At 42.2% G+C, this 12,182-nt stretch overlaps 1 long non-coding RNA gene across 1 annotated transcript in view; it reads left to right on the forward strand.

Moving 5' to 3' along the window:
- The window catches only part of LOC149872828 (uncharacterized), a 66,422-nt gene that overhangs the window by 44,763 nt on the left and 9,477 nt on the right, over nucleotides 1-12,182 (forward strand). The window lies entirely within an intron of this gene.

Consider the following 12,182-nt stretch of genomic DNA (forward strand, 5'->3'; position numbering starts at 1 on the left):
ATTTCGTGTGTTGGATCTGGCCCTGGACACTGGATCCAGGTGTGCACCAGCCCAATGCTGTGCACTGGATCTGGCTGCATACCACCCTGACTCTATGTATCTGATCTGACTATGGACTGAGCTCATGCATCATCCTCACTGCATGTTGGCACAATTTAGTGCTTAGGGCCACATCATATAGCTCATGCGGCTCCCCAGGGTCCAGAAATCTGGCAGCAGGGGAATGACAATTAGCACTGCTACCACCCTGCGATGGCCAGAACCAAAAGGGTTAACGAGCAACTTATAGCGAAAGAAATCTGCTCTTTGAAGGTATCTGGAAACATTGGCTAAAATAGACCTTATGAAACTGCTTCCTGTAAATGTTTCCTGTCTGTCTGGAGTATAACCGTAAAGAATATATATATAACTGTTTGCACTGTTCATGAGACAAATATAAGTTTTAAAAAGCATAACTAAAGAATAACTTCAGATTTAGCTAATTTAATACATTTTTGCTTAGAGTCAGTAGAATAAACTTCAGTAAGAATATGCTAATCTCAGACCCCAAAGTGATGTGGTGTGATTTGCTTATTGGGTAAACCCAGGCTCGGGCAGTAACCTATTATAATGATTTCTAACACCTTTTAACACCATAGGGTAACAGCTATAGAGTAAGATTGTGATTGGCTCTACAACCAACAGATTTGCATAAACAGGATATAAAAGAACACGCACGTTAAGTGACCAGCAGGAAGGATGGAACAGAATGGTCATTGCTGTCCCATGCCCCCGGATCTCTTACTGCCAGTGTGAGCGAGGACCAGATCCTGACTGAGGGACCTTCCCTGGTATTTCCCTCTGACAGCATGGATCGGGGACGCCTGACTTCGCTGAATCAACTTGACGTGTATCTGACACTGAGGGACTATCGATAAGTTGCTAACCAAGTGGGAACTCTTTGTTAATTTGTCTGTCCTTTTTTATTATCACTGTCAATTTTTAACTTTTATTGTTATGTTGTCTGTTTATTAGCTTAACCTTTTTATTAACTGCTATATGTGCAAACTATATCTTTTGCTGTTATAAGTAAAATTAATTTTTACTGCCATAAGTGAAACTTGTTATTGCTTCCCTCCCAACTTCACCTCCTTGATCCTGAACCAAACAGCTCATACAGTTGATGAGCTACAGCTGATACAGTACACTCACAGTGCCCAGCTAGCCTGTGACACCACCCTACTGCTGCCAGATTTCTTGACCCATGGAGAGCACTGAAGACTGGATGATGTGGTCTCATGGGCTGGTTCTGATCTGAGGGTTGGAGGATGAGTACCACTAATCTTGAACATTACTAGAAAAAAATGCTTCAGACTAGAAAACAAATGCTAGTCTGAGGTTTACTTGTGCCAGCCACAGGTGAGTGGGGCTCCAGTGTTCTTCCCTGTTGATCATGAGAGGAGCAGCTGCTGAAATATGAGCAGAAAAACATTCTAGAGCAGCAGCTTGATTATATCCCCAGTGTCTCCTCTACTTTTACTTCATCTTCTCCTCCCTTCCGCACATTCCTGCTGGTGGTACATTTGCTTCATGGTTAGAAGTAGACTATAATTAGATTGGAGACCTCAGATGAATTGATGGGACAGTTGTAAAAAGCCCTGTGCAGAAGGTCTTCTCCAACTATCATAGAGACTTCATGTTTACTCCCTACCCACTTTTATTTGAGGACTGCCTGTATTTTGTCACCACCAAATGAGTGCCGTAGTAACCTCCATTAAGGTTAGAGGATTTATTTTTTTCTCAATTAGACATTTAAATTGTTGAAACAGTGGGTAGTGGACAGCAAAGATGAGAGAGGCTCTCTAATAGCTTGTATTCAGAATTAATAATGATGATATATCTGCTCTTAGTCACCCTGCAGGGTAAATGTTTGCTATAATTTTCTAAAAGCACCTTCTACAAATTAAATGAAGAAATATATTATGGGCTGGGTTAAGAGCTGGAATACAGTAATAGAAGATCTATTGTCTAATTTGATGTTGGCATGACATCAAATAAATGACTTCTATTATTGCTCTTCTGGCTGTTTACTTGTCAAAGAACTTTCATTCCCATTTATTATATTTCCTAATTGGCTTGCTTCATTTTCTTAACAAAGTAATGGAACTAACCAAGACTACATCTTGTTCACTTTCACATTTTTGTAAATGAAACAAAGTATCCTGGTACATGTCTGATAAAGGAAATGTTCAACTGTGCCATACCACTAATAACATAATGCATTTTTACACCTGGGAGCACAAGCAGTCTTGACATTTATGAGCCTGTAAAACCTAACAGCTTAATTTAGGTTTTTTATTTACCTCAAATAAACCTGCTAATCATTGCCTACATTTGCTTTTTGTAACTATTTGAAGGCAGCAAATAAGCTGGTAGAGGTAGGGCCATTACTTCAATCTGAGTATGTCTCCTTTTGCATTTATTATAGGCCTTATCCTCCTTTCTAATGCCATCCTGATCCTCCCAACGGTCATTGCTCTTCATGTTTAAAGTAGGATTTGATTGTGCATAGTGCCAAGTAGCATGCCCAGTTGTATTTGCAGGGTTAAACTCTGCTTTTTTATATTCATAGGCCAGTCATTTCCAAAACGGTGTGCTGTGGGACACTAGTATGCCACAAGAACGCTGGAAGTGTTCCCTGGGATCCCCCCATGTGAGGAGGGAGATGCTGTCCTTCCTTATCCAGAACCATGCTCCTGCCCAAGCTATTCCAGGAGCACTGGCAGCTGGGGACCTTGGGGACTGCTGTTGTCTCCCTGCCTTACCCACCTCCAGGCAGCCTGTGTGCCAGCTCCACCACACTCTCAGCAGCATGCTGTCCTGCAAGCAGGGCAGGTGGGTGGATGGATGAATACACAGACAGAGCTGCACTTTGCAGCCTGGCTCATCCCCTCCACTGCTCCCACACTGCTGCAGCTGGCAGAAGAGGTTATAGACATGGTCACTGGCATTCAAGACCCAGCAGGAGCAGCATTAGCAGCAGGGGCTTCCCTTGCCCCCTGAAGTATGGAGCAGATGTTAGGAGGGGGCAGACAGTGAAAAGATCAGGGCACAGCAAGTGAGATCATGCCTCTGCCAGGCTTAGGTGAAACCAGCTAGATCAGTGATTCTCAACTTTTTAGCCTCAAGGCCTCCCTCTATATCTTAGCTTAGTGATTTTCAGCTGGGGTGCTTTGAAATGCAGAAAATGCTATGAAGTTATTTTTTAACAGTACATCTTAGCACTGGCAGGGAAATGGAATATGTTATATGTTAGGAAAAAAATATGTACACGTACCTTTTTGGGGGTGTAAGAGTGAAGTGTGCCACTAATTTTAATCTAGAAAAAAGGTGTGCCCCAGATATAAAAAGTTTAGGAAACACTGTCATAGGCAGAGATGAATCTCTGCTTTCATTGTTCAGCTCATGGTGAGGGCCAGTCTACAAAGATTGGAAGGAAAACCAGTCCCACTGAAATCAATGACAATAGTAAGCAGGAACATCTGTGAATGCAGTTAGCATGGCTGAATGAACTCTGGTGCAATCACAGTGGAGTTTATTTATTCTGGGCATAGCATTTACATGTGGACCACAGCATGTTGAGTGAGGTGGTGCAGCCCTGACTGACAGGTAGCCCACTGTGTCAGTCTGCCAGACTGGAGCTGGCTTAATGGGTACCTATACATGAGCAGCAAGGCTGCTCTGACATGCTGTAATTACAGTGCATCAGAGCAGACTCAATTAATCGAGTCTGCTGGAGTGTAGTAATTACTACGCTCCAGTGAACTCCAGTGTCTCGTGTTTCAGCGTCCCTGAAACTGAAAAATGGAGGCAGGGGCACTTTAATTAAAGTTTGTTCGATACTCTAGGTGCTTTAATTAAAGTGGCTTTTGGAGCCAATCTAATTAAAGCACCCTGCCACTACCAGAACACATGTAAAAATGCCCAATGTACTGTGTAGGGGCTGGCTGGGGCAAGAGGGTGCTACAGCATGGGGCTAGCTGGCAGGTAGCCCCCACCCTGTAGTACCTTCATGCTCCAGTCAGCCTTGGTCACCGTTTGTACATGCACTGCAGTGGAGTAAATAGGTACTATGCTACAGCAGAGTTAATTAGTTTAATCTGGCCTAATAATGCCACATGTGTAGATGGTGATGCTTTAATGTGGAGTTAATTAGTCAACTTCACAGTAAAGCGTCTCATGTAGATGCCCCTGGTGTGGCCAAGATTTTACCTCAGGGATGTAGAGAAGAGCCATGAAGCCATTTCTGGCCAAGGGGACCATATTTTTAAAATCAATTGTGCAGTGGTTTAATGACAGATTTCAGACCTTAAGAAAAACTAAGAAGTATGTTAAAAAAAATGTGCACTGATGTCATAGCCGCCAATTCTTTTCTTGGCAAGGACATATATAAATTTCCCAGAGCGGACTTTTTTCACAGAATTTCTTATCTGAATGAGATAATTATTGAGTAACATTAAAATTCACTTTGAGCCCAAGTACAACTTTGATAATGTCTATGCTCATTTGATTTTTACTTACACTGTTCTTTTTACTCATCTCTGTCTGTTGACTGGTAGACACAGTTTACATTTGTTTAGGGTTAGGGCTGGTTACTTATTATTTATCTTATTAGATTGATATGCTGCCCTCCCCCAAAAGGCTCAGGGTAGCTTACAGTAGAAGAAAAAATATCTTTTAAAAATATTAAAATACCATAACACCAGAAACTTCTCCCCAAATAATGCCCCAAAACTTAGAAGTGCCACTTGCACCACCCACTCCCACTCACATGCTTCTCACATAGGACAGTGTCCTCCATTGCCTTGTCCAGCCCAACCTCACTTCTCAACTCCTTTCATGTCCTCCATTAAATAAAGAATTTTCTTATCACTGGCAATGCATAGGGGGTTCACACAGGTGCACGTACACCCCTGAGATTGAGGGTGCACCCCCTGAGAGAAGCACCATTGATGCTGCCAGTGGCGCCTACAGGTGGTCGCTGCTTGCCACCCACCTGCTTACCACTGACACTGCCGGTGGCATCTGTGGGTGGTCACTGATCGCCACTGCCACCGCAGCCAGCAGCATCTGAGGGTGGTCGCTGACTGCTGATGGTGCTCACCACCCCTCCACCTCCCTGCCACTGACACCATTGTGGCCACCTGTGGGAGCTACCCACTTGCCGCTGCCATGTCCCCACTGCCATTACCACCACCGTCGCCTGTGGGTGGTCACCGTGCCCTACCCCCAGCCTCTGGAGTATGCAGTGTTCATGTTTCTTCGCGTACTCTCTCCCATTCATTCCCAATCATTCTCACTCTCCTCCCTTTCCTTCAGGGGAGTCCTCTTCTCCAAACCCTAACGCCTCCTCAAGCTCAGGCCTCCCTCTCTCGCAGCAGCTGTTCCCAAATCCCACTCATCTGCCTCTGTCCCCCAACAAGCCCATTATTCAATTGAAAAGAGATATAATAAGAAATACTAGAAACTCCCCTGTTCCTACTTATGTAACCACCAAAGGGCAGGGCCAAAGGGTGCTCTTGAGTGTCAACCTCCATACGTGCCCTAGGGTATGCACTATAGGGAGGCCTGCAAACTGGCTGGGTCCTTCTCCTTTCTAGCTCATGTGGCTATAGGGAACAGAACCTGCATCAGGAAAACACATTAAGTACCCTAGGAAAACATCTAGGTGGAAACTAAAAGTTTTTGTACTGCATCTGTTGGCTGACTAGGTGTCAGTCTGTGTATAGATGGGTGAACTCTGGATGTATCCAACATTAATAGTTATAAACACATTTAATAAATAGGAAATACATGAGGAGGAACAGAATGAAATCAGGAAAATATTCAGATAAAACTCTACATCCAAATTGGAGAATCTAGAAGAATCAAATAGTACTTTTTTCTGCTCTTCAGTGGAATACTTTTCTCATTCTGCATGATCTAAACACATATACAACAATATATGATATGCATGTACATCATGCCACCAGTCATAATGATGTAGACTTTTTCATATAATTCTTACTGAGGCTACCAGTGTTTAGTTTAGCTTTATTGTTTATTTGGAGAAATCCTTGCTCAAGAAGCAGATTTTATAGTTTATTTTGCAGAGATCAAATGCATTAAAAGTCTTTGTTGAAATAAGTAGTCATTCATGTTATCTGCGCAACATGATTTGTAGTCAAATCCTAATGGCCAACACGATGTAGTATTTGAATAGTTTCCTTCTGATTCATGACAACAATAGGGGAGCGTCACATTACCATTTTGATTCCAAGATACGTATATACAAGCTAGTCATGGGCATTATGCTACTTATGGATGGAATGAAATAGGTTTACAGTATAAATTGTATATTGAAATCAATCTTATTAAAAGGATTATGTCTGATGATAGCATTGCATTTTCCAAGCATACTGCAGAATTCTTTCTAATGGTGAGCTACACTAAAACAGGCTAGAAAGCATGTGAATAATTTTGCTATATGAAGATTTCCAATAGTCAGTGTTTTATGATTTCCCTGGTATTCTCAGCCTGCTAAAATTCTAAAGACAACATCTGTAGATATAAAAATGAATGACCAGGTTTCTAACTGCATTGGGCAAATTATGGAGTAAAACCGAGCTATCTGCTTTAAGATTTCTATATTATGTAAATGGAAGATGTTAAGTGACTTCAATTTTTACAGGTATAACAACTTTGTATAAAACTTTTATTATACTTCTTTAATATAAGTAATGGGCTGATAAACTGTGGAATAAACAAAAAACATGTATCAGTGCATGAAACTCATGGAAATGGATCTGTTAGCTAGCATCTGAAGTTACTGCCAAAATGCTTTTCATCTGCTATATGTAGAGGTCTACCTAAACTGTGGGGGGACTTACCAATTTTCACAGGTTGATCATGATCTAAAGTTCTTATTCTGTGGTCATTTCACTGTGGCCCTGCCCCTTGGCACTGATAGGGAGAGAGGACCTGCCCCTCTGTGCGGATTGGTGGAGAAGTCCTGGGAGGGGAAGAGGGATGAGGGGATGGCAGGCATCTTGTCTGCTGCCCTCCATGCCGCTCCACCAGCTGGCACCTTCCCCTCCTGGTAGCGAGGCAGCGATGACTACTGGCTCCCAGGGGAAGCCACTATTTTATTTTTACTAAGGCTTTTTTATTTTGTTGCTGTTGATTTTTGCTGATTTCACAGAAAATCCTGAATTTCTTGGTTTCCATGAAAGCTGAGAAACTTTAAATTAAGTAGGTGCCAACTTATATGTGCAAAACAATTCCACAGGTAATTTACCTTGCATCTTGTTTATCCTGCTCATTGCAAACAAAGCTGTATGCCTAACCACACATTATATGCTATGGGCATTTCTTGGGAAATGCAAAAATCATAGTTTGTAAAGGCTGCAGCAAGGTTATTGATGTTCTACTTAATTGCCTTTATTCATTTACACCACGGTATGGTAGGGGAGTATAAAAGGGTATTCTAGCCTGCTGACTTTGCAGGTGGCCTTGTCTCCTGAGAAGCTTTTCAGCCAATCCATCAAACAATGAATTTCTTAAGTTACACACAAGCAAACAAATAAAGCCAAACCCATTCATCCCTGGCACTTGAGGAGGAACCTTTGACTCTCGCTCCCAGCAGAGCAGCCTGGCTCTTTCTGGCAGTAGCTAAACTCAACACTTGCTTCCTCCTCCTGCTTCCCCTTCTGAGAGCTTTTCATAGCTCTCTCTATCCAAATTGTTCTGCAGCTGGGCTTTTTCAACAGGACTGCCTGCTCCCTCTTAAATGGATAGATTATTACAGGTAGTAATTTAAAAACATAACATTTTTGTATAATTCTGTCATTAATTGTCCTTGGATCACTACCTAACGTTTTTCCAACAAGAACACATAAACTTTGACTAATGTGTCCTTGACAGCCAGTAAGTAACATGTTGGATGCAGATCAGCAACCTAACTACAGGAGAAACTGACTTTCACACATTGTACCTAGGCACGCTATGGTTTCAGCATTATATTGTAAGTGTTGGAATCTCTGCCCCATATTGATCTGGGATTAATCCAGAGTATGGATTCCTACACTATAATATAATCCCAAGACTGTAGCTACTCAAAAGAGCCAGACACAGACCCCACTCTGACCTTCTACAATACCAACTCTGTAACAAGGACAACAGAATCCCTTTTGTTATCCCAGATAGCCTCCAGCTTGAATGCTTTGGACACATCACTAATGATCTCAACCCCTTCTGGAAAACGATGACTATTTCATGGCAGCCTTGGGGAGACAAGCCTCTTCTGACTGACAGTCAACCCCTCAACTTCAAATGATGTCTCTCCAGCAACAGATTACCTAACTCCTATTCTCACCAGGGCACCAGGCCTTGCAATGGACCCAGATAACATCCATGCCTCTTCATCAATGCAGATTGCATCATCACTAGACCAAACAACAGCTATTATAACATACAGCATTTATTCACATGCTTCTCTTACCAACATCATGTATGCAATCAACTTATAGAGCCCTTCTGCTATCTATATGGCGTGTTGTGAAAGAATGGACAAAGGTCTAATATCAATTCCAGAAAGACACAAAAGGTTGTCACAGAATACTTTAACCTCCCTGGACATGCCATCAGTGACCTTAGAGTAGCTGTTCTTAACAAAACTTCAAAAGCTGACTTGAATGTGAAATTAGGGAGCAATAAATCATCTACAGGTATGGTCTCAACAGAGTCTCTGCATTCTTATCCCATTACTTGAAGTTGCTTTTATAGCCCCTATGTCCCTCAGTGGGTTAACTGCTTTGTTTATCCCCTTTGAACTTTTCAACTCACCTTTGCCTGTCTCAGCAGTGTTCCCACTTTTCCTCCCATTTTTCCTATTCCTTGTATTTAAATGCCCTTATTTTATTCTATTTAGTAGCCCTGTTTTCTACAAATCCATTCATAGCATCTGATGAAATTAACTGTAGCCTATGAAAGCTCATGCAGCTCTGGACAAGTTAGTCTATAAGGTTCTATCCTGCCCTGCCTTCTGCCTAACTTCAGAGTAAAATGGCTTACTACCTCACTCTACATTGTACCTTGGTAAGAAAATGCAATCTTTATTGTTTGGATGCAAAAGACTTTTCATTGACAAAAGTACATGGATTATAAGCCATTTGATGATCTGCTCATAGCTATACATCTGTCTCTCTAACTACGGCCTATTTTTCACTAAGCAGTGCTCTGTTTCCATAGCTCAAGGAATCTGAACAGTAGCTGGAGTGAACGGACATGTTCAGTCCAAGGCTGGCAGTGACTCAGGTGTTACTGATCAGTTTAGAAATTGCATATACCCTTACAAATTACAGGTAGAAATGAAAAGCCACTGCTTCCCCTCCAACCTTCTCTAAAATATAGTATAAATTTCTCCAGCACCTAGGTACAATCACTATCAGTCAGACTTAGGTCACCATGTTACAGATCATTTTATATGACATCCTTGAAACCCTCAAAGAGATTTGTATGCTCTGACAATCCATTATTTTAAGGACTTAGGAATTCTGCCTACATCCTATGGTAGACAGTGGAGTCCTGGTGTTGTTACGTGTGCCGTGTGCGTAGGATGACTTGAGGTTAGAGTATTCTAGAACATTTGAACTCCTAACCTTAACGATGTCATGACCCACTTCTGAAAGTTGAGTACGTGCACTGAGTTGTCTGACCAGTACCTAGATGTTTGTTTGGTAACCAGGGGAACTGCGGCAGTTAGGACCATGATTTTAATGAGTTATTATGGGTTGTTGGGATAGTTTGATTTGTACGGTCCTGGCTGTGATTGACTTTGATGGGCACTGATTGAGAGAGTAATGATTGGATCTGGACATGATTGACAGGTGGCATAATTGGGACGTTACAAAGCCTGTCGAGTGTAGGGTTCAGCGCTGTTTTTGGGGGTCATTGTCTTTGGAGTTAGAGCGTGCTGACACCTGCTCTGTCTCACGCTCTCTCCTTCTTTTGCCTGATGTGTGCGCGTGTGCAACTGATTTAGCATTGGAGTCCTTGTGTTTGTGGAACCCATCGTTTACTGACCGTGGGAGAGTGAGAACAGTCTGCGTGGGACGGTGTTCAGGAGCAACGACAGGAGCATCCTGAGCACTTCCCGGCCACTCAACTGCTTCTGCGTGTCACATCAGTTGGGTGAAGTATCATCTACCCCTTTTCTGAGTACCCACCTGCATGTGAGGGAACAGCATAGAAATCCTCAGGGGTGTGAGGCTGCAGAGCAGGCCTGCCCTGCCTGTCAGCTCTCGAGGGTGATAGTCAGCCAGCTCGGGTGACGGACTGCTCTTGGGTTCTTTAGCTGTTCTATAGTTTAATTGTTTATAGTTCTGTATACTGCATCTGTATACTGTTGTGTTTGGGTCTGTTGGTTCTTGTCTTAATACACTCGTTAAACTTTACATTCGTGTGGGGTTTTGCTTGGTATTTTCACCTCTGGTCGGGGCCGAGCGCTAGGCCAATTTCCAGAGGGACTTAACTCGTTGGTGTCCCTCAAATCTAATAGGGAGGTGGGTAAGGTATAGAGGCTTAACAGCCCTCTGTGCGTGTTTGAGATCGTGGGTGGGTGCCTGAAGTGGTCCATGGGGTTCTCTGCTTTATTGTGGTGTGCCTGCCTGCTCTTTTCCCTGCTCTTCACTATGGACTCCATGCAGGTCTTTTCATCACACTGAAGTCACCTGAGAATAATCCTGGGCTGACAGGTCACTTGGTGTTTGTTAAGAAACAACATTATAATAGCATTTATTTCTGGCTCTCCCTTTTAACAGCAACTCAGACTGGTTATTGCCTCTCCTTCACCACCCCCAGCTCCACCTGTCCTCCTCACTTCCACTGAATTGCAGAAACTAGTGAATATGTTCAGTTCTGTTCAGGGGAAATATCAGGGAGGACTTAAAGAAAGAGGTACTTAATACTGAAAATTGAAACGGAAGTCCAATCCAGGCATTACAGTGACATCAGCTTGAATGTACAATGAACAAGCATTTGTGGGTGTTACAGTTTACGAAAAGATTGAATGTTTAGGAAATCCAGCTAACTTTGGAGAGGCAGTTATGACTATGCGACTTCCTGTGTATGGCGGTGGGGGGGTGGGGGGGCTGGACCCGATGATCTCTTGAGGTCCCTTCCAGCCCCTAATGTCTATGAAATCTATGAAATATTATTCATTATTATTGCTTTTCTTGCTATTCCAGAGGGATTAAATGAATGGAAGTAGGCTCTTTGGAGAAGAAAAATGAAAAGGAATTTGGTGATCTCGTCCTGAACTCAAAACAACTATGAGAATAAACTGCAAAACAATCAACTCAAAATAATCAACACAAAATGCTATGGAGGCCAAGTACTGGGACAGCAAAAAGGGGAAAAAAATTACTGTCATGTTTTGGATAGAACCAGAGGAATTTAAATGCCATACTTTGACCTTTAACACACCCTGGAATATAGTACACTCCCTGTTTTTGAAAGGCAGAGTGAAGGGAAAAAAAGTTTTTTTTCCAGCGATATGGCTGCATGTGGCAGGGATAGAACCTAATCTTTAGCTGACTCAATCTCTATTTCCTTCTTAAATTTAGCTGAAACCCTGGCTGTTGCTGAAGACTGGTTTCCATGTGTGGATACATATCATTTTGAAAGGAGCTAAAGAGTCTTCAAGCCTGTGAAACAGGAGGAAAGAGACTGGGATCAGATAATAGACAGAAAAATTGCCCTAAGAAAGGTTAGCTTAATTAGTGGACCATCAAGACCTTTAAAAAGGAGAGATGATCATTAACACATTTGGAATGAAGAACAATGAGTCATTAATTCAATTGACTCCCGTAGTTACCTGAATATGCAGTAGGGAATCCAAGCAGGGCGCTTCTATCCTGGTCAGAAAATCTTTTTTCCACTTTTAATACAACCTAATTTTGAGGGGGGAAAGTGCATATGGTATGGTAAAAATAAAATATGGTAAAAACTAACAATTGATCCTTGTCAAAACTGATATGACTCTAACTTCAGGAAATCAGGATCCAGGTTTTATGGTTTAGGTCCTTTTATAATAAAACACAACACTGTTTTGACTAAAAGCACTTTTTGTGAAGAATTGTTACAAGAGCTTCGAACTAAACAGG

Source organism: Crocodylus siamensis, chromosome 1 (assembly GCF_052110815.1).
Source record: "Crocodylus siamensis isolate JL-2025a chromosome 1, ASM5211081v1, whole genome shotgun sequence".
Lineage (NCBI taxonomy): Eukaryota > Metazoa > Chordata > Crocodylia > Crocodylidae > Crocodylus > Crocodylus siamensis.